Below are 24,495 nucleotides of genomic sequence, written 5' to 3' on the forward strand. Positions count from 1 at the left end.
TATACTGCTTACCTGCAAGACTTCATAAACATAGAGAACAAAGTGTGAATTCCATATATTTTTACCAGAAAAACACAGCACCTTGAACATAAGAAAAATCTTCTCTCAGCTTCAGAATGGAATTTTTGGGAAGCATGTCTGGTGAATCAATTCTTAGACGCTTCAAAGCAGATCAATAATTTATCAATTCTCTAGCAAAATGCAATTGCAAAAGCAAAAACTCATAAAACCAGACACACTTACCTTGCAGCAGCAAAACATTCATGTTCACAACATGAAAATTCAGAAAAAGACATAGAAAGGCCATTTCTGGGGAAGGAAAGTGGCTAACAACAAAATTCTTTTCTTGTTTAGTTTCAAATGAACCAGCTATGGAAACAGCTCATATACAGTAATAATCATCATCATCATCATCCTTATACTTATACAGTGCTTCTGGGGACTCCCCTCATTAACATCAATGTGTAGTGTCCACCTGGATGATATTACAGCAGCCAAAGTACACCTGTACACTCACCATATAGTACACCATCTATCAGTGGGGAGGAGAACAATGAAGTAATGAAATCAATTCACAGATGGGGATTATTAGGAGGCCATGATTGATAAAGACCAATGGGAAATGTGGCCAAGAGGCTGGGGTAACACCCCTATAATTTCAAGAAACTTCCTTGGATGTTTAATGACCTTTGTTTTACATCTCACCCAAAATATGGCACCTTTTTATAGTAGAGCGTCCCAGTCATTATACTGGGGCATTAGGACCCACACAGACCACAGGGTGAGATCTCTCAACTGGTTCCAGCAGGATCATTAGCTTTCCCAGGAGGTGTCCCATCCAGTACTGGCCAGGCTCACACCTGTTTAGCTTCAATGGGTTGCCAGTTGTACGCTAAAGGGTGATATAGCTGCTGGCTCTATCTAATTGGTAGAAATAGCTGCCGTTAAGCAAATTCTAAACATTCAGGGACTTAAACCCTCCTCTCTACAGAGTGCATGCATATAATTTTTTTAAATTTGTTTCTCAAAAGTCCTGCACATACCATAAAAGTGCAAAAACAATTAAAAAGTTTTAAAACACACTATTTAACTGCAAGCAGTATAAAAAGCCTTTCTAGGACCTGCAGTAGTGAAATAGTAAAAATAGTACATAATTTATTATTTTCTTTATTTTTTATTGTTTTACATTTTTTGGGGAAGGCAGAGAAAACCTATACAGTATTTGTTCAATCACTATCAAATTTTTATCCACTCAACTTTTATCCTTTATAGAAGACCTAGAAAGAGAAATGTACATCCTACAGTAGGTGTCCCACAACTTGAGAAATTAACGTCTGAAGAAAGGCAATAACATTAGCTTGTTGTTTTTTTCCTGTTTTTTGTCCTTCATATTTCTAATGTGTGTACCTAAGGTAATGTGTGTACCTAGTAAGAAATATAAAATATTAAGGTTCAGGATGTCTAAGGGGTTTCCTTGAATTGAAGATCCTTATCATGTCTGTATGGCGTATACTTTCGAGGACAATTCAAGATATTAAAGGGTACCTCCATTCCAAGAGGACATTGAATTTGTTTTCCATTTGGGGGAGTGTGTGTATTAAAGAAAATGCATCTTCTCAGTCACAAATATATACTAGCTAAATATACTGTTTGAGCTTTGCAGCTGGAGAGGAACACAGTGGGGATTTCATCTTCACACTGCTGGTATCCTAGCAACACCTTTTGAAAAAGAGCTGCTGTGTTTCACTATGGCCTTACAAAAACATGAATAAACAAAAAAAATAGAATAGATTATTCTTGAAAAGCACTCAATGTTTCTGTTTTTGTTCCTTTTTTAAAATGTAAAACAGTCACCAAGGAAGACAACATTCAATTACTCTAGACTCCATTTTCTAATATAATAGTAAAACAATGCAACATAATATAAAAAATATGAAACAAAATACTTAGTATACTTCTACTCTAATGTCCACCACAGATCAATGATGGACAATTCCAAAATTTTTAATCAAGCAAACTCTGGCCAACAAAATGACTCAGCAATAAATGTCTCACTTTCACCAAAGAATTTAATGGATTTTTACAACTGAAACCTACTGTTTCCTCACCAAGAAGGTTTAATGACTTCAATCTCTGTATTCTAGATTGAGTTAATAACATAAGATTAGAGTTGGAAACATGATGGAAGGAGTTTTTCTCATTACAGGCACAGAAAACAACACAGAAGTAATCTCTAGGGTAGTTTTTCTAGGGTCTGAAACAGCACTGGTCTCAGTTGATGGTTTGCAAAAAAACAATTCTGCCCTGCTTGCATACAAAATAATAACAATCCTCAAAAAAACGTCTTGTTTCTACCTGTGGTAGAGACATACCCACATACTGTAGGGCACTATTTGTACTGAAGATTGCAGGAGAGCCAAACCTCATGATGCCTGTACAATTAAAAATTGTCAAAAATAAAGGGCAAAACAACTTCAGTAATAACTAGACTTGAACATCACTAAGAATACCACTACTGTGAATATGTAGATATGTAGTTTAATCAGGTTTTTAACATTGCCCACATCATACACTTCCTTTGCTTTGCCATGGGTTGTCATAATTTGAATTGTGCTTTACCATGTAGTTGAGATGATTTCATGGTGCTTAAAAACACCATAGGAAACCTTGCGGAATTGCGTGTTATTTTCTTTCAATCCTTGTGAAAATTCACCAGTGTGTCCACTTCTCAGTTCTCACCAATTCCAATTCCATGTTTGGGAAAAGCTGCCATCTCCTAAAATAAGGCTGTTGATCAAATTCTCACAGCTTGTAAAAATGTGTTGCCTTTCACAATGTAGTGTCAGTGGCACGAGAATGTGTTAAAATAAGACATCTTGCTTTGTAGTTTTAGAATCTTTATTAGCATGGGTGTCTATTTCTTATTTAAGTTTAAGTACAATCTAGTACTTACAGTAATTCTGCCACAGTTAATGCATGTTTATGAAAAAGTAAAGGTCTATCTCTTAGCTTCAACCACACTAAACTATTATACATAAGAAAAAGGATGTACTTTTACGATCATGCACAGACCTCTATCACTATTTCTGGTATAACTGTTACTTAAACAAAATAACCTCATTCATGACACCATGCTGCTCCAAGGCATCACTGAAAAAAGATAAGGGGAAAAAAGATTTCTGGCTTATACTGCTGGGTAAAGATAAGAAATAAAACAGGATATTTGAAAAATGTCATACAACCTCAGTAGAGCAAAGGACAGAAAAGTAAATAAGGTTCAGACATATAGGTATGTATACAGAATTCAGTATAGGAATTTACATTTAGTGTATAAGATATGAAAAGGCAGAAATTTGACTGGGATGATTTGGAACTTTTGCTTAAACAGGGAGATATACCGTATATAGAGCCCATGCTTAACGTCTGCCACATTTCTGAATTTGCAAAAACATCTTTAGCTTGATTTAATAATCTAACACTCTTTGACTGTGCTATTGTTTGAAGGACTGTCCGGTAAAGTGGTAGCTAATCTGGACAACAGGCTTGGTTTATTCTTGAAAATAGGGCACAACAGAAGAAATAAAAGTATAAATGTAAAATACATGTAATGTAAAATATTGTTAAAGTACTGACCACTTCTTCATTGCTTGACAATGTTTAAATAAAAGAGTGCACATACCACGACACAATACATATTTACAAAAAAGTTATATACAGTAAAATTAGATAGATATACAATATATCAGGAAATACAAATATAATAAAACAATTAATGAGAACTTGTGTACAACATATAAAAGCAGGTTAAAGCAGGTCTAAAAGACACAAATATCAATGGTGCCCTTTAGGGGTAGGGGATTGCTTGCAAAGGTTTTTGCTTGTTTTTCATATGCTTTAGTGAATTTTAAACAGTATATTTAAGACACAAGAAATACACATCTTGGAACAATTTCCATTGTTCCAAATACCCTTCCCCCCAAAAAAAAAGATTTTTTAGTATTGTTGGGGATTAAAAAAGTCATTCATAATTTAATGGACAATCTGCCTTAATACATACCCCATGCCCCTTCATAGTTCATTAAACTAAGGGTTTACTGTATTTTATATCTGGAGTCTTGTTCCTTTAGCACTGAAATATACTATTGTAGTGCTCTCGGGTTCACGTGGGTATGCGCCCTCACCACTGCCACCTCAGGTCAGCCCCCCACCGATGGGGACTTGAACCGGGGCCTCCGGCATCACTCAGCAGGGACCCAGCCACTTGAGCTAAAGGGAAATCTCCCGTCAGCCTGATGGCTGCGGTCCCTGCTATTCACAGGGAAGGGCGGTCACCACGCTGGTAAGCTGGCTCGAACAACCTGCAATATGCGTATGCGTTACACTATCATGAATTTACCCTAGTAACTTTAGTAATTTGTTTTAAAGTGAAAATGATCTCTTGCATAAAAGTTCTCAATGAAAGCTAAATTAGCTTTGAAAAAGAAAGATGTAATATGACATTAAACAATACATGAAACTGCAGAAACATTAATGCAAAGAATACATTTCTGCTTCCAATGACACCCATCTCTCATTTAGTTCCCAATATCATAAACGTAACCTCAATACAGTGTAGGCAAATTTTGGAACTCTACTAATAGTTCTTTCATGTTGATATATCAGTTTGCCTCAAAAAGACTGCAGGTATATTAATTAACAGTGTGGTGACTTTATTTCTTTATTTGTTAGAAACAAATTTTGATTTAATCATTCAATTGTTTAATATTAGCTTTCCTGCTTCCCCTACATATCCTCATAAGCTGTTTATTGCTTGTTTTAATTTACCTAAAGACATTTAGCATTTTTGTACACAGTATGCATGTGGAAATAATATAATACAGACTTTTTACTCCGCATAATTTTCTGTACAAAAAAAGTAAAGAACTACAATTGCCATCTGTCCTGGGATGTGTTTTTTCCCCAACGGAACTGCTAAATCAGTCCATTGTGAAAATAATCTGGAGTCTGAAAGCGCTTCTCAGGAAAAGCAGTAGTCTAAGAAGCTAAAAATCAACTGTGTTTAGATACAGTTCGTATATCCTATTCCATACCCTTTTTTCCACGAGTAAAGGATCTGTAATCAGTTGTTAAAGCGAAGATATGATTTCTTAGTTATGTGATATCCTGTTGTATTTTTAGTTATGATCATTGATTGATATAGTTTACACTATTCCCAAAAAATGTTTCTAAATAAAGATCCATCTAAATGAAAATAAAACATGAAGGGAAGCATACAGAACCAGAATCACATCACTTCTGTACACAATTCACCATCAAAATTCAGAGCAGTGTGCAGCTGTTGCTTACCTAAACTCTTTTTAGTTAAGAAAACTGTCTTTTCTTGGAATGATTAGAACATGCATCAGCCAAAACGATAAGAGGACCAGGGAAAAACAAATATGGTAAATACATGTTATGAAATAGCTGGGACTATATATACAGTGCCTTCCAAAAGTATTCAGATCCTTGCACATTTTTCACATTTTGTTACTTTAAAGTCTGCAGTCTTGACACTTTGAAGAATCAATTAATATTTGCTATATATAAATATTCTCTCTATAAGGAGCTTCAGTCAGGTAGTGAATTTCAATCAGTGATTCAACCAGTGCAGTATAACAACGCCTGTAAAAACGTTATCTCTGTCAGTGGAGCATCTGGTTTACTGTAATACCAAGAACAGTCTCTCCAATAACAAATTTCAAAACAACATAATGCCTTTAGGAACAGTTTACCATTGCCCATAAATTTATGAGCACATCTGTCTTACTAAAACACAGGAAGGCTTTCAGGATGTCTAGGTTTAAGGAATTGAATGCTGATTGTAGAAAAAATGATAATACATGCATTGTAGTTAAAATTCTATAATAAATTTCTGAAAATGAAAGGATTATATTGGTTGACATGCTATGACAAATCCCCTTTTATTAATGCATCAATTAAAAAAAACAATTATTTTAGAGTAATGACATTTAAATCTGTCAAGCTCTGTTTTGTTCATATAAAATATAAACTGCATAAGTACTGGAAAAAATGATTTATTGCTTTATTGGGGATAGCACAGTGGCATAGTAGTTAGCACTGCTTCTACTGGGGCCCTGGGTTCAAATCTGTGTGGAGTTTGAATCTTCCTGATTTTGAATGGGTTTCCTCTGGATGCTCCAGTTTCCACCCACAGTTCAAAGACATTATGTTAATTTAATTGGCTACTGTAAAATAGTCCGTAGTGTGAGTACTGTATGTCTGAGTGTTCCCTATGATACTGTAACGCATACGGCTGACATTGCAGGTTGTTCGAACCGGCTTACCAACGCGGTGACGTCACCGCCCTTCCCTGTGAATAGCAGGGACCGCAGCTGTCGGGCTGACGGGAGATTTCCCTTTGGCTCAAGAGGCTGGGTCCCTGTTGAGTGCCGCTGGTGGCTCAGGTTCAAGTCCCGAGCGGTTGGGGGTCGACCTGAGGTGGCAGCGGTGAGGGTGCATACCCACACGAACCCGAGAGTGCAACAATACAATGACTCATGGACTCCAGTACTTTTGAAAAATGCTGTATCTGTACTCCACCATGTAATGAAAGGCTTATCTGGTTCTTATCAGAAAGAAATACCAGCTGGCTCAGGACAAGGTGGACGGAATCTCAATGGTGGTAGAGGGAATAGAAGAAAAGCAACATCAATGGCAGGATGGGATGCCTCAGATAGATAATACTTTATTGATCCCGTGAGGGAAATTGCAGTGCAACAGCAGCTTAACACAGACAACACAGCCACAGTGTAACCAATGATACAATAATAATAATAAAATACATACAATACAATCAGTACAGTGAGAAGTGCACTAAGAAGAGTTACTCACAGTCCAGAACACACAAAGAACAAACCAGAACAGAACAGTACACAAAAAAGTCGTATTGCACAATATGACTATAAATATAAATGTATTGCACAGGTCCCTGGCACATATTGCACAAAAACGGTTGTAAACGGGAAAAGAAAAAGAACAGATGTATCAGTTTACTGTTCAGTCCAGAAACAGGTCACTGTTAATGTTGCCTCTGCCCAGACGCAAGGTGGATGAGTTATACAAAGGTACTTTGTACTGTATTGGTACAGCTGTGTGAGGGACAGAAGGCAGTGATCCTGAAATGCAAGGATCAGTGCTATGCTAGACCATCCTGAGGCATTATAGGCTACTTAAAGACAGCAGGTATCCCCACCCAAGTGAACTGCCATCCCCGGTCAGTGAGGATAGGCGTGATACTGATATGGTTGGCTGAGTGCAAACTTGCTGATGTCTGGAGCCAGCATTACACTTCGGCCATTACAGCTAAGCCTAGATGTGGAAGTCAATAGGAGGTAAACAGAGAGGTATTCTACAGCGGATCATAATCTTTATTTGTCTCCAATGGATTTTATATTGGTGAAAGCTAAGCTGTTTAACAGGATGAGGGATATAACATACTGTACCATCAGGCTTCCCTCAATAATGCTTGGTATCTGTCTTTTAAATCTATTTTATTTAACCTTGCATTGCACTTCTATTGTAGCTTGTGCAAGCCTCATTTTTGTACTTTATGAACTTGTCATATTGTACATACATGCCTAATGCCTGCCTAATGTGCATTTCATATATGTATTATATATATATGCTGCAACAAATGAAAATCCATTTAATACTAGGTGAGATGATGAAGTAAAGGGTGATACTTCTAATACATAGAGAATGTGAAATTAACCAACCAAGCAAGCATCAAAAATACTTTTATACACAATTATCCAAAAGATTTACGATGTAGAAGTCAAGATGAATTATTCTGTTTTAGTTAAACACAGTGAAAAGCTTAAGTATTGGGACAGTGAAATGCCATTTCACATTTTTGCCGTGTACTAATGTACAGTAATTTGTATTTCAGATAAAAAAATGAGGCAAAAGTTTCATCTTTTGTTTCAAGGTATTATTTTTCTTACATCTACAGTATAACCATGTTGGAACTAGAATGTTTTTGTATTAATGCCCTCCAGTTTCAGGTCAGTATACCGTCCATATTGTGACAATACTAAACTGAAATTTTAACTGCCTTAACACTTCATTAAACCTACAGTATAATACTGGAGTTACCAATTTCTCTATAAAAGCACTAACTGTTAGAAAAACTTGAAATACTTAAAATACTACCATTTATCTGGTTTTTTGGTCTGTTGTTTGCTTGTTTTTACATACAGTACATATACATAACAGCGTGAGTTAAGTAATTAAGGATAGTATAAAATGCCTGCTGATGATAAATGTTGTTGATAAATGTTTAAACATTACTAAAATATTTATTTAAGCAATATTTGCATACCAAAAAACGGCAAGACTAGCCTCTCATTAGGCTGAAAAATATGACACAACTATGCAGGTAAACCATTGTAGAACTACGTTCAGAAATGGTTAAGGGCAGAAATACAGTAACACTTAAGGAAATATTCCAAGAAACAGCTGATGAGTGCAAAAAAGAAGCAAGTAATTTTTCTTACCTGAAGATTTTAGAGATGCAAGATTTTAACAATGATATGTTTTAGGTAGGAATTCAGCTTACTAGTCTTCCCCATTTCCATTTTTTAAGAAGGACATTTTCTTATACCAGTCCTAAATCATGCTAAGTTATTATTATCATTAAAATCACAAATTAATTTTATGTTAATGTAATCCAGCTGAAGAGAAATCATTGTATCTGTGTAGGAGCAGAGAACCGCAATGCAAATGTTCCATCTCAAAAAGACTACTGAGAGCTCCAGTGATTGACTGGATCCTTTTAAATGATAAGGGAAAGATCTAAGCTTTCAAAACTACAGAGTCACACTCTTGGCAGTGGTCCAGCCCTTGAAAGCAGCCTCTGAAGAGTATGAACACCTTTGCAACTAAGAAGTGGACATATATCAACTACAGTATATCCCACTACAGTTTGAGTTGCAATCAAAATGTTTCTTCTAAGACTTCAACTTTTTTCTGCAGCACCTACTGTATGTTGTGGAAACAACATTCAGAAATACTATTTTTATCTGTGCAAAAAAAAACAACAGATTCTGTCATATGGGGGTGAGGAGTTAAAAACTATATATATAAAAAAAAATACAGTACTGCTCCAGAATATTCTGGATTTCAGTGCTGAAGTAATATACAGTACTCTTGAGCCTGAAGTACAACACTTTCTTTTCCTGTTTAACTAGTTTCTCTTCCAGATAATTCTAGTGTGCAACTACTGATTCTTACAAAAAATAAACATAAAACACTTAATTATATGTTTCATTGAATATGACATGGATTAAAAACAACAAAATAAATGCTGCTTTTTATGTAGCCCATGTTACAATAACTGACTCTTCAATATAAATGACTAATTGGGTTCCCAAATGGATTTTTCCATTCCAGTAGAAATCCTCATTCAAAGCACATATACTGTACATATTGATGGCTTCTTGATGATAATAAACATGGGCTTAATAGGATAATAGGAAAAGAGAGGAAAGAAAACACAACGTTTCGGCCATGGAGCCTTTTTCAGGTGTTAATAGGATAATAGCAACTTTTATGTTACATATAACAATTTACATAACAGGAAATATTTATAATACAAAAACAGTATATTATAACAAACATACATTTATATTTACACATACCAATTTCATTTCAATTATTAAAATTTAACAACTTAAAAGAAGTTCTGATCAATCTTTAGCTAACATTCCAATGAATATATACTCTCACTATTTGCATTTGGCTTTAATTACACTTTGCGGTTAAAGTGGTCAATTGTGAATTATTTGGCTGTCTTGAAACCAGCTTGATGAAACCACCAAATTTACAATTACTATATATGCATAGATATTATACCAGACAGTACTTAATTATTAAATAACATTAACTGGGCTGTAGCCAGTTTCCATTAAGCACTTCAGCCAAGCCAGTCAGCATTCCCATATTTCTTAATGTATCCGGTAGTTTCAAGTGTCCCCTCTCTTTTTGGATGGAGCTCAGAATTGAAGGTCACTTTTTAGAATGTTATAATAGTGTTGTAAATCTTTTAAGAAATGTCCTGAAGCATTTTAAAACCCATGGTGATTATGAATACAGTGAGAAGACTAAATATTTTACCAAACTGGATTTTTCACTGTGTTTTTTGTCTCTGTGTATTTGTTCAGCTAACAAAAGAGGTTAAAATATTAGAATTGCCATTGGAGGAAGTCTCATTTATGGGTAACTGTGGGCATCAGCCATTCGGTTTACTTGTGAAATCTGTCTTGATTGCTTTCATACTGCTTGAATTTGAAGGGGGAGAAAGTTCTCCTCAATCAAGCCAAGAACCTTTTCAGGGGAATCATAGTTCCTTCATTTGGAAGGCACTCTGATCCAAACCCTGATTTCCGAACTGCCAAAATGAGCTGGACTTGGGTTTCAAATGAACTAAAATTTGGATTAATTTGGATTATGCTCTCCAAATTAACTAGTGTGAAAGAGAATGGAATTTATCTTTATTAGATGACCACATTTTCTTTCTCAAGCAATGGCTATCTCCTTCACATAATTAGCGGACACAAGTAACACACTGTTTACTCTGCAATCATGAGTTTCTAATTTGTTAATTTACCTGATATCAGATATTTGCTATCATGTGGGACTACAGAATAGTTAATAGCCATAAATATGTTTCATTTACAGTATATGGACCCAGGGAAGTAGGGAATAAGCTTCTTTAAACTCCACCCTAAGTTCTTGATGGGGGAAAGCATGGCAGTATTCAAGACTTTTGAGAGCCTCCGTTCCCTTCTTTCAGTGGAAAAATGGGGACTCTACATTTATTCTAAACACACTGAAATATGTTTGAATATTGTAAAAACAACTGAGTGACACTGTATGTTATTTGAACACAGCAAGACTCTTTCCAGAGACTAAGTTTTAAAATAAGTGTTAAAATATGTTCTCAAGGAGCAGCACCTTAGCCCTACACTCATCCTTTCAATTTCTTTTGAACAAAGAAATATCTAAGCAGCACATTATTGCTGATCTAGTCTTTTTTGTTAATTAGGAAATGGATTTCAGTCTATCAAAAACCAATTTCATATAGGTCTAAAGCAAAAGGGACAGGATGTAACTTTGAACCTAAAAGAGATCTATTCTTCCTATCTTTTCAGATTTTGCATATCATTACAATGACATGGAAAAGGTTGAATATTGCTCATAAAACAGATAATGAGTAACTTTAAACAGTGTTGTTTGTTAGAAATATGATATTTTCATAGTAACTTTGATATTAAAAAGACACTAATTGGAATAAATATTCACCTGGATAAGAGGAACTTTTATTATATATATTAAATTATATATATAATATTATATATAAATAGACCACATACAGTATCAGTATAATCTAAAACCATGTTTCTATATTCTGACTGTAACTGTGATACAGTATATTCTATGGACTGAACTTAAACACTGCTGCTTAAAAAATGCCTAGGGTCTCCAGTTGCTTTAATTTAAGACTCATTTAAAGATAATCCAGGTTTACTAATATCTAATGACTAACTAATGTCATACAGGATTACTAAAAAGTACTAAAGTACTGATTTGGGTAATACTGTAATATTTAACTTATGTTTTACAGTTTTTTTTAATTATACACCCAGGGTAGCAGGCCATGAGTTTTAAAGTCCTTAATTTCCAATTCCAATTATTGACTTGCAAAACCAGCATTAATTTTTCATAGTGGCTCCAATGTGTTTTCAATTGTTGTATCTTTTTCACTCCAGGGACTCCTATATTAATGATTTACTTGTAGATACTGCTCCTCAACTTTACTGACTCAGCAATGATTTCCAGACATTGTAGGACACTGTGCAAAGCATCAGTCACTAATACAGAAATTCACTGTGTATTGCACCAGAAATTGACACATACTATCGGAAACATGATACACTTTCTGTTTTGGTCATTTCAAAAGTACAGATTTAATTTTACTAATGTTCTGTGTTTTAGTAAATATAAATCAATATATCAATATTTTCCCGAGAATCTGCAGTATATTTCACTAATGCAAAACATTCTGAACCTCAACATGAAAACTGGACCTGACTGGAAAGGTATTTTGTTTTTAAAGTTACAATCTAAGGAATTTGAGATGCACACAGAGGGAAATAAGGTACAATAAACAGGTGATAATAGACATTTTAGTAATATAAATCTTGTTCATAACACTGCAGCTCCCTTTAATAAAATAATTGTTACAGTATGTGTCACTGATTCTTTATTTAAGTATTGGTGAAATCAAACTTCCAAAAATACATTATTAATATTAGCTTTATTGGCAAAAAATACATTTTTTGTAACACATAGTGAGTTCTTCTGTAGATTTGAAGGAACTTTGCTCTTAGTTATTGAGTTAGTTACTGAACGTGGCATACCAAATACTTGAAACACCAAATGCAATATAATTTTTTTTTTCAAACGAATGAAATTGAAAATACATACACGTAAATGTTCTCTCTCTTCAAGCTGTACTTTATTCTACTAAATGGAGAGTGGTTTATTTTATTAAATATGCCAACATCTACTATTTTTACAATAATATCTGTGACTGTGATTCTAGGCCATGTGAAAACACAACATTGGTGAAGAAAGACAAATCTACACATAAGAATGTGAAGCGTCTGGAAAGATCTGTGCCTGGGAGAGGTGCTCTAATGCAATGAGAGTAATTGCTCTGACACCAACATCCCTTGAACCCCTTATTAAAATTTTCAGTCAAAGCCTAAATAATGGATATTGTTTAATTGGATTTAAGGCCTTTAGGCAGTGACAGAATAATCACTTTTTGTTTTGTATAAATTGCACACTAAAATCATACCACGGTTTTAAGAACAATAATGTTCAAAGAATTTTTATCCAAGAATGAAAAAGGTATTTGCCCATAAAAAACATTTTAATTAATAACACGACTTTGCAGTAAAGAAACCCAGCCAATAAAGACAGAAAAATAATAAAGGTCACAAAGGTTTTTTCATGCCTGTGCTTTTAGTATGAGGTTAGTATGAGGTTAATAAAGAGTTAAAAATATGCTCTTAAAGGTTATTTCAGAAATTATGCTGAGATGTTTATTTTTACATTTTAATTCAATAAACAAATTTAAATATATAAATGATGCAGTAAAACTGTTTTAGATTGTGTTTGAAGCATAATAATGTAATTATCATTCACAGACAGCAGGGTTAATATAATATAATATAAGTCTTTATGTCTTCTTTATAGTACATACATTTTAAATTACCAAAAAATATACAGTACATTGATTTACACAGGGTTAGTTTATGAAGAGCAACAAAACATTCTCACTAAACTACAGTGTGTACTGTTAATGCAGTGTATATTGTACTGTACATAATAACAATGTTAAATCCCTACTATAGCAGTCTGACAAGTATCTAGATTTAGGTGATCAGTATTGAGAAATCAGTACATAAATACCTCACTATTTCAGGGATTTTATTTTAGTTGACAGATTATATCAAACACCCAACATCTTGGCTTATTTTTTAGAGGTACTGCAGAGCAAACAGTAGTTCTGCTTTGCAGTACACATGCAAAAGACCTTGATTCTCCAAAAGAGCCCAATTGCAGCAGAAGATGCCACCTAAATTTCAGCACCTGTGTTCACGTAGGGTCAGTAGTCTGAAAAAAAAACACTTCACTGTTTTTTTTGCCTTTGTATTCTGAAACTCCTACAATCACATAACTGCCAGAATAAAAGTCAACCTACCTGAGACAGGACAGTCTCTAGCTTCTTACCCAGAGTACAAAAGAATGAGAGAAATGGTCCAGATGCCCTGTAAATATTCCACTTGCTGTTTGCAGTGCCGAGATTTCACTGGTATGTTCTATCCTGCAGCAGCCATCAAATTAAAAGGACTTCAAGCTGTGACCTCAGAGAAAGCCTCAGCTACAGCAGTTTTCTGACAAATGCAAAAACCAGGACAGACAGCAGGAAAAGGAGCTAAGCACACCACGACTGCTGCTTACTGACAAAGCACAAAGCCCCCAAAAATATTAAGCCACTTTAAGACAAAACTAACAAAACAAAAAATCAGTTACAGCCACTTGCCTGCATAAAAAAAAACATGAAATCCCTCTCTGCAGTCACTAAATGCAAAAGGCAATTCCAGGTTCTTCCACAAGTCTCCTATGATGCTCACAGAATAAGGAACAGGCACCACATGCATAATTCATACAGCAAAGTCGTCAGTTTTCTGCATTCACTGGGAACTCGTGTAATAGGTTATCGATCATTCTACTATTAAACGAATCAAATGGGAGATCATTGGTTAAGCGCAACAGAAAATATCCCGTTCATATTCTGGAGTGGTATGTTGGTTTTTTGCACTGGTATTACAGGATAAATCATGCGTGTGTGTGTGTCTCCATGTGCGCGCATGTGTGTACAGAAGACAGCACTGCAGGGTGCTTTTGGTCCTGCTGCACTTTTATTATTTCTGCCTCTGCTGCACCATCGTATCTCGTCATTAGCTGCTTTTCTATGTTCCTCACATATTCAGCTATGAGCAGCAAGGGTGCATTCCACATTAACACAATTACCGTTGTAAGAGCTGAATTATCCAGACCGTAGCGAAAGACGGAAAATTACATCATCTGCAATGAGGACATCTGTCATCTTGCCCGACATGTCCTATATATTTTTTATTATCAGTTCACGCTAGTGTCTTTCAGCAATGCCATAATCTTTTTTACAGCTTACCATGAAGCCTTTTCTTTGACTGGTGCTGATATATAGGTCAACATTTTTATTAAGCTGACTTATGTGCCTGGGTGCAGAAATACACACAATAATCCGAACAGTGTTATAGAGAGACCCCAAAGTCCCACACTACATGAACAAACACTAAGTATATCAAGAAAGCCAAATATTAACTGTAAAATGTTGTTACACATAAATACAATGTATTAGTATGTTACATCTGCGTTACCACTACATATTGAAAAGCAAATTCATAATGTATTGCTTAAGCAACATTATATTTTCGCATTACCATTGTCCCTTCCCCCAGTAATTACAGTACCTCTATTCTACTTTATTATCTGATCCCTGGTTCAAGTTTACATGTCTGTTTACTGTACTGTACAGAAGAAAAAATAACAGAAATTTAATGTACAATAAGGTACTCACAATACTTGCACACTCTCCCTGTGTTCTGGAGCTTGGTTGTTTTCCCTGAGGTTTGGATTTACAAAAAAATTGCAAGAGTAAATTTTGTTTTTAAAGCATACATCTTGTCATGGATTCCATGTGCTTTGCCTGGACTCCTTACAGTTTGTCTTGTGCTTTTCCTAACCTCAATATGTTTCAATGAATAAAATAAATTGGAATACTGTATATCAATGAAAAATATATATTTAATGCTTCTATGTAAGATACATATATGTAATTTTTACAGTGTTACTTTATGTAGATTTGCATAATGTTTTAAATTTTAGATCTTTTTAAATGTGTTTCCCTGTTAATTGGCTCTAGACGATTATGTAAATTATAAAAATGTAAACTATTAGATGATCATGTAAATTGTGTAAAATGTAAATCATTCAGAATTGAAATATAATAGTCTCACAAGGGTCTAATCCTACTATTAGGTGTACTGTCTTTATGCAGTAGTAAAGTGCACAGTGGTAGCACAGTGTTATCTTTATGGCCTATAAAATACATGTATAGACTACTCAGGTCAAGAAATACCCCAAATGTGCATTTTGTGTTTCAGTTTTTGGCATTTCTGTAATACCAGCCATCTGTATTAGGTGCCATGTGTATACACTCGGACTTGTTACGGACACGGAGATCCGTGTCAGGTCTTGTAGTGGACCCTATGTGATGCGGTAAGAGCTGGAGAAAACAGGAGGCATGGTAAAAGGAAACACACAGGGGTTTAATAGTGCACAAAATAATAGTGACAGTCCGTGAGACAGTGAGCTGGGAAGACAAGGAATAGCATCGAAATCCAAACAGGTCCACACGCAGGTTAGGGCACAGTCCGAGAGTCCATCAGCGAGAAATCCATCCTGGGACGCGACAAAGTTGAAATCCCCGGGAGGGTGGAACACACGAACAGACAAAATATGGAGGTCCAAGGGTGACGGGGCGAGATCCTCCAGACCCCGGGCTCAGGAAGCGGGAGGTGTCGGGGATGAGGCCTATGCCCTCAGGAGACTGACATAGGGTTTCATGGTGCCAGGCGGGCCTCGCGACATCCTTACCCTAATGATGAGCCCCAAGGACTGGAGGAGCTAGTCTTTAAATAATACACCTAAGAGGGTACACCTGGGGAGCTTAACACTCACAAGGACAATAACGGGAGCAGTGGAGCGCCCTCTAGGGAGGGATGTTGGGCATGACAATCTAGCATATGAACTATCTTTAAAAGACCCTTATCCAGTGTAAAGTAGGCCTCTTTATAATATCATTGAAAGATCATGAAAAAGGAACAAAACAAGATAAATGCAGCCATATAATGCTCATCACTTGAGAGAGTACCACACAATGGCACCCTCAGCTCTGGCTGGCACTGCACTTTTATAACAAGACTGTTCAGTTTTGAGTACAGACCAGTCTTTGTAAATTGTTATCCTCAATGAATATCTCGAAAACTCTTTACAAAAAAACTGGACTAAAAATGGCATAGATGCCTGCAGCACTGTCACATATTAAAGCTTTCCAGTAAAAATGTTTAAGCTGTGAGGTCCTGAAACACAAAGCTGCTTATTGTAATTGAAATATCTAAATTTTAAGTGTTAAATTACTTAAGACTGTTAAAAAGATGTGGCATTGCAAAATGAGGAGACCAAGATGGCAAATGTTCGGCCCACTACATTCCCCAAGGACCGCTGTGAGAAATACCAACGGTATGCCATCACCTGACCAGTGGGGAAAACTCAATTAGTCAGATGACCACATGAATCCAGAATGAAAAGCTTGCTGGGGCGCCATATCAGTTTTCTAGCAAAAAGAGCAGATCCCATCAGAGTGCAGCATGAGAGGTAGAGTGGCCATTGGTGTTTGCATGCTGTATGTGGATTGATTGTGGTCTGTGTTGGTAGTCAGCTTAGCTGCCCAGTTATGGTTTATTAATGTTATCCCGTTGTAAATCAACACAATCCTAGTAGGGTTTATATGCCTCCACCTTTGAGTGTTAGCCAAAGCATCTGATCTCTTTTCTACTCCCTCTCTAGTGTAAAAGAAGCAATTTCACACCATGGTGGTATTGCCTGTAATAACCACAAATCCACACACCACATGCTAACGTTTTGAGACTCTCAGGCTCTGTCATCTACAGTGCACTCCTTTAGTCAACACCAACCCTCCTGTCAAACATGATGGTGGCAGCATTATGTTATACTTTCTTCATATCAGCAGAGACTGGGGAGGTTGTCAGTTGATGGAAACATAGATGGAGCAACGCATTGGCAAATCATAGAGGACAATCACCTTCAGGCCTAAAATTGGGTACAGAAATACCTTTTGGCAGGATAATGATTCAAAGCACAGGGTCAAAGTTCTACTGGGGTGGCTTAAGGATGAGAAAGTGAATGTACTTGTGTGGCCAAGTCAAAGACCTGACTTGAATCAATAGAGAATCTGTGGAAAGACTTGAAAACAGCAGTCCATAAGCAATTTTCAAGCATGTTGAGAGAGCTTGAGCAAATCTGGCAAGAAGAATGAGCAGAAATTGCACCAAGATTACTGTACTGTATGTAGATTTAGATAATGTTTTTAAACTTTAGATCTTATTAAATGTGTTTCCCTGTTAATTGGCTCTAGATGATTATGTAAATTATAAAAATGTAAACTATTAGATGATCATGTAAATTGTGTAAAATGTAAATCATTCAGAATTGAAATATAATAGTCTCACAATGGTCTAATCCTAATATTAGGTGTACTGTCTTAACACAGTAGTAAAGTGCACAGTGGTAGCACAGTGTTATCTTTATGGCCTATAAAATATATGTATAGACTACTCAGGTCAAGAAATACCCCAAATGTGCTTTTTGTGTTTCAGTTTTTGGCATTTCTGTAATACCAGCCATCTGTATTAGGTGCCATGTGTATACACAGCACCAAATTCTACCCAAACCATCTGTTTAGTTTTTGGAGAAAGTGTACATTTCCATCTATCTATAATCATAAACTGACTTAGTCCTGGCAAAGGCCAAAGCAAGATAATATTGCCTCTATCGTGATACAACAGAATGAAATATGATCAGCTTTTATGAATAATATTAAGTGATAAAATGCCTTTTGTGTTCAGAGAAAGATTTTCATATTATTTTAATATTTATACATTACTCTTGATAGACATTAGTGAAATCATATATCATACAGTATCATGTGGCCGTTATGATACCAAATTACCATATTGATACCAAATTGTTTAAATGATACTAAATAATTTAAATTTGGTATACTAATATCAAATTTAATCAAATCACATTGTTTATGTTACAGTTTTACAATTTTACACAATTGCTGTACTTCAAGAGGTTACTGATATAGTTGTAAATATTAAAAGATGCCTTGCTATTTCAAGAGTTTAGTTACTATTTAGTTATTGCAGTTTGAAACACGATTGTAAATTATGCCTTAGTCCACAACTTAAATCTAAAGGCTACCCATTGATCTGTTTTAGACATGATCTTATGTTTCTGATTAGCCACCAATTCATTAGACAAAAATAAAGTAAACTAAGACACAAGGAATTTCTTGTTTTGACTGAAAACATACTAAATCGCGCAAACTGATTTCCACTTGCCACCTACAGTTCATGCATATTCCTCTCAGGGTACCTGAGGTGAGCAGTTCATCTTGTTCCTTGTTTGCCATTTCTTTAGTAAATTTTCATTTAGCCATCTAGCATATTAACTATCTTTAAAACACCTTTATCCAGTCTAAAGTAGGGCTCTTTACAATATCATTGAAAGATCATGAAAAAAAGAACAAACCAAGATAAATGCAGCCATATAATGCTCATCACTTGAGAGAGTACCACACAATGGCACCCTCAGCTCTGGCTGGAACTGCACTTTTATAACAAGACTGTTCAGTTTTGAAGACAGACCAGTCTTTGTAAATTGTTATCCTCAATGAATATCTTGAAAACTGGACTAAAAATGGCATAGATGCCTGCAGCACTGTCACATATTAAAGCTTTCCAGTAAAAATGTTTAAGCTGTGAGGTCCTGAAACACAAAGCTGCTTATTGTAATTGAAATATCTAAATTTTAAGTGTTAAATTACTTAAGACTGTTAAAAAGATGTGGCATTGCAAAATGAGGAGACCAAGATGGCAAATGTTCGGCCCACTACATTCCCCAAGGACCGCTGTGAGAAATACCAACGGTATGCCATCACCTGACCAGTGGGGAAAACTCAATTAGTCAGATGACCACATGAATCCAGAATGAAAAGCTTGCTGGGGCGCCATATCAGTTTTCTAGCAAAAAGAGCAGATCCCATCAGAGTGCAGCATGGGAGGTAGAGTGGCTATTGGTGTTTGCATGCTGTATGTGGATTGATTGTGGTCTGTGTTGGTAGTCAGCTTAGCTGCCCAGTTATGGTTTATTAATGTTATCCCGTTGTAAATCAACACAATCCTAGTAGGATTTATGTGCCTCCACCTTTGAGTGTTAGCCAAAGCATCTGATCTCTTTTCTACTCACTCTCTAGTGTAAAAGAAGCAATTTCACACCATGGTTGTATTGTCTGTAATAACCACAAATCCACACACCACATGCTAACGTTTTGAGACTCTCAGGCTCTGTCATCTACAGTGCACTCCTTTAGTCAACACCATCCGTCCTGTCAAGCATGATGGTAGCAGCATTACTTACAGTTTCTTCTTATCAGCAGAGACTGGGGAGGTTTTCAAGACTGATGGAAACATAGATGGAGCAAAGCATTGGCAAATCATAGAGGACAATCACCTTCAAGCCTAAAACAGGGTACAGAAATACCTTTTGGCAGGATAATGATTCAAAGCACAGGGTCAAAGTTCTACTGGGGTGGCTTAAGGATGAGAAAGTGAATGTACTTGTGTGGCCTAGTCAAAGACCTGACTTGAATCAATTGAGAATCTGTGGAAAGACTTGAAAACAGCAGTCCATAAGCGATTTTCAAGCAAGTTGAGAGAGCTTGAGCAAATCTGGCAAGAAGAACGAGCACAAATTGCACCAAGATTATGTGCAAAGTTGTTTGAGACTAAACCAAAAAGACTTGAAACTATTATTGCTGCCAAAAGTGCCTCTACCAGATACTGAAGGAGTGGTATATCGTGAGTCAGAATACTTAATGAATTAACATATTTCTTTTGATCTTAAGAACTTATTTATATATGTTTTTGCTGATATTTACTGTAAGTCTCCAGTCTGAGCATTACGATTTTTAACAACATATTATATTTAAGAAATGTGTATGCATTTTTTAGTAATTTCACAAAATAGGATATCATAACAAGGGTCTGAATACTTTTGAAAGGCACTATACAAAGGCTGCTTCAACCACTTCGGTATTTCAAGGAAATATTCCATGACTATTAATAGATTTAGGATGATATAATCTATTAATCATCTTCTTTGCTACAAACAGCATGAATAGCCTCATTGAATACCAGTCATTGGTCAGTCATCAAAATTTAATTCTAATAAAATTTAATAAAGACATCTGGATTCATAAAGTAAAAGCCTCTCCTCAAATGAGGTTCTAGAGTCTGTAAATTAGCTGTGTCCTGCCATTTGTTAAGTGGACCCAAAGGTGGACTGGAAGAACTGAACTGGTTGTTCTCTTTATACAGAAGGTGGAGTCGTGTTTCCTCTAGGTGGCACTAAAGCTCACACGTTTTGTCAAAATGGAAAACGATAACACTTAAAGAACGCACAGTTAAATTAGTTATTTTGAGTGCGCTATAAATCCCTGTTCACACAAAAACAAACACTTTTAATCATCACCTTTTCTGCTATTAATCAATTTGTGCTACTCTTGTACACTGTATTTTACATTAAATACTGTACTTCATGTAATTAAAACAAAAGGTAAAATAATATACTGTATTGTAAGATTTTCTAAAGAATAGCCTTCTCTAGCAAACCTGTCTAACATACATTTAAATCTAGAACTGAAATATATAATTTTATTGTAGTTGACCTAGATATTTACATACTTCTACATACTATAGGTGTGAGCCTGGTCAGTACCTGGATGGAAGACCTTCTGGGAAAAACTAAGGTTGCTGCTGGAAGAGGTGTTAGTGGGCCAGCAGGGGGCGCTCACCCTGCAGTCCATGTGGTTCCTAATGCCCCAGTATAGTGATGGGGACAGTATACTGTAAACAGGTGCCGTCCTTCCGATGAGACGTAAAACCAAGGTCCTGACTCTCTGTGGTCATTAAAAATCCCAGGGCGTTTCTCGAAAAGAGTAGGGGTGTAGCCCTGGCTTCCTGGCCAAATTTCCCATTGGCCCTTACCAATCATGGCCTCCTAATAATCCCCATCCATGAATTGGCTTCATTACTCTGCTCTCCTCCCCACTGAATACTGATGTGTGGTGAGCGTTCTGGTGCATTATGGCTGCCGTCGCATCATCCAGGTGGTGGAGGGGAGTCCCCATTACCTGTAAAGCGCTTTGAGTGGAGTGTCCAGAAAAGCGCTATATAAGTGTAAGCAAATATTATTATTATTATTATTATTATTATTATTATTATTATTATTATTATTACTTTGTAAACTGCAGGTTTTGGAGGTGAATTGTAACTACAGTATAACATGGAATATGCTTAGACTATTTTAGTTTTAAAAATACTATGTAACAAAATGGAAATCATTCTGTGCAAAAGAAAACATTCAAAATAAAATATTTGTGCAGTTGTTTTTAAATGAAATATTTTTGGGTTTTATGTTTCAAGTTTTAATTCCTATTATTCCATATTGCCACAAAAAAGACAGTAGGAGGCTGATGAGCAGACTTGCCCACCATAAGGTTCTGAAATGAAATTTCCATCTCTGAACACTTTCCTGAGAACATCTCAATAGGAAACTGTAACCGTGTCAAATTGAACTGTGAGAATCAAAGGCAATGTTCACTAATGTGTGACAAAATCAACAAGAAGCACATTAAAGAACAAAAATTGCTTCCTGCCTATCAGGGCTCTGACTTATGTTAATCAAAGCTCTACTTAGTACTGACAGCAGTGAATTGCTTCAAAATATATTCAGTCAGAAACATGTAATAATAATTTCAGTGCAAGAAAGTCATTATTTCTTTCAGCTGCAGTAATGTTGATTATGTCTTTAAGAATATTTTGCAGGTTTTCAGGACTGCTATCAGTCTCATTACAATCCTAGTGCAGTGTTTGTTCAGCCTATCAAAAAATCTGTTTAATGTACCATTAAAAGACAATTAATGTCTCCTAAAGGTTAGTACATGATGCAGCTCTTCGATAAAGTAACTGCATGTCAAACAGTAATTCTTTGAAAGGTCAACAAGGCAAGAGCAAAAGGAAAAAAAAACATGAAATATTTATATTACTTTGAAATCATACTGTACTACTAATGTGTAACATTCATAGGGATGTTGCTAAAATAGTATAACAAAAAAGTTCTGCAAATGTTGTTTTTTCAAGTGTTCAGCCATTAAAACCAAATGCCACATTGATGTAAAAAAATGATTTCGACGAACAATAAATGCAGAGAATATAAACATTTAAACTTTAGATTTTCATATAGATTGGCATTCATTTGGGAGTTTTTTTAAGAACACTATTTTAGAATGGTAACAGCAGACTATTTTTATATTAAATTAAATGTTACAGAGCTTCAGATACAAATGTAATTTAATTGTTTATATATAGAAAAAGATAAAATTACTATACCAATCAGTTAAATTCACAGGTGTAAGGATTATCTCAAAGGTTTGATATATATGTAATACTTATATATATATATAGTATTGTATAGATAAAATAAGCAGACCTATCAAAACTTTAGTTTTGTACAATTTTGGAAATCATCACTTACAAGAAGCACATACAGTACAGTATAGCAAACAGCATTGTAATACTTTATAGAAATATTTAATCTTTTCTATGCACATAACCTAACAGGCTATTTAGACAGCCATTGGCTATGCTGACACACATAAGAACACAGGCCAATCCTCCATCATTGGTGGTTCCCACTCTGTTTTTCTACCCAAAGGAGCCCTACGCAGCATTAATAGCTACAACAGAGGTGCTGTGTGGCAAGGATGCGAATGTTTCAGCTGCAGCATTTGAGGTCTTTACCATTTCCCTGCCCCCCAACGTCATGAATGGTCAAAAAGCTCCTTAGAAATGGTATCACAATTGGAAAGGTTCCCAAGACAGAGCCAACAATTTCTTAGCTGCACTGAAAAAAGTGTTTCTATCACTGTTATGGGTCAGGATCAAAATGAGCAATTTGTAGAATTACTCAGAGATGGCGAACTATATTCTTCTTTAGAACAGTGGATAAAGCAGAGGAAGAAACCTCTCTCCAAAAACATAACCAAATTTAGACATTCCCAAAAACATGCGTAAAATGGTGCTAACCTCATTCATCACAGCTGTTGATTTCAAACTGAGGACTAAGAAACAGCAAGTATGCAATTAAATAACAAACACATGGAACAAAAGCAGGTAAGTCTCTGAGACAGGATGAAGTCAGAGTACCACATGCTTCTGTCGTTCTAATTCAACAGTACATTTTTTTAAAATAAGCCCTATATCACAAAGGGAGCCAACACACAAAAATTATTTTGATTCAGGATTCAGAACTCAACCAGCTGAATTCTGTAGAGTACATATTGTACTGTATAGAGGCTACAGGTATAATTTCATTTAAGGTAACATACAGTATACTGCATATGCATATGGGACAGATGCAAGGCAAAATCCTAATGGAGCAACATCAGCTATATTAATTTTGTTGCATCAAAAACATACAGTCACAGGCATTTCATAAGAACTTAAAATACAAAGACAACTGTGCATGTGTACAACAATTCTTACCTCCATGCTTATAGATTGTTAAACAGCTGCCATTTAAATACAATAACAAATGTAAGACTCATACTTCACACTGCACTTTTTATCATCAAACATCATCTTATACTGTATGTACATAAGGATATACACTGTTAGTATACCTGATCATATTCAGAAATATTTCAATTGTATCAAACCTGTAAGATGGAAGATCCCCTGTTACATGAAAGCTGGATGGAAGATCTAGGTCTACTGTAGGACCATGAAAATGGATTTGCTTTCTACTGGCCCTCCCCAGAGGATCACCAGTAAACACTATGCTTTGTGCAGATGGCCAGACACTGCCTTCTTGTTCTAGGTACTGTTCCTC

General features: G+C 35.7%; 1 protein-coding gene across 5 annotated transcripts in view; it reads right to left on the reverse strand.

Annotated features, from left to right (window-relative positions):
• cntn1b (contactin 1b) overlaps window positions 1-24,495 on the reverse strand; it is a 109,354-nt gene that overhangs the window by 53,040 nt on the left and 31,819 nt on the right. Inside the window, exon 2 of one of the 5 annotated variants that reach the window (XM_088644838.1) lies at window positions 13,832-14,024. The exons of 2 other annotated variants lie outside the window; for them this stretch is intronic. The gene's annotated coding sequence lies outside the window, so the exon portion shown is untranslated. Of the gene's footprint in view, window positions 1-13,831; window positions 14,443-24,322; window positions 24,472-24,495 lie in introns of those variants that run through there. 2 more of the 5 variants (XM_088644839.1, XM_088644837.1) reach the window with 2 other exon arrangements.

The sequence above is a fragment of the Lepisosteus platostomus genome, chromosome 9 (genome assembly GCF_059453375.1).
Source record: "Lepisosteus platostomus isolate fLepPlt1 chromosome 9, fLepPlt1.hap1, whole genome shotgun sequence".
Taxonomy (NCBI): domain Eukaryota; kingdom Metazoa; phylum Chordata; class Actinopteri; order Semionotiformes; family Lepisosteidae; genus Lepisosteus; species Lepisosteus platostomus.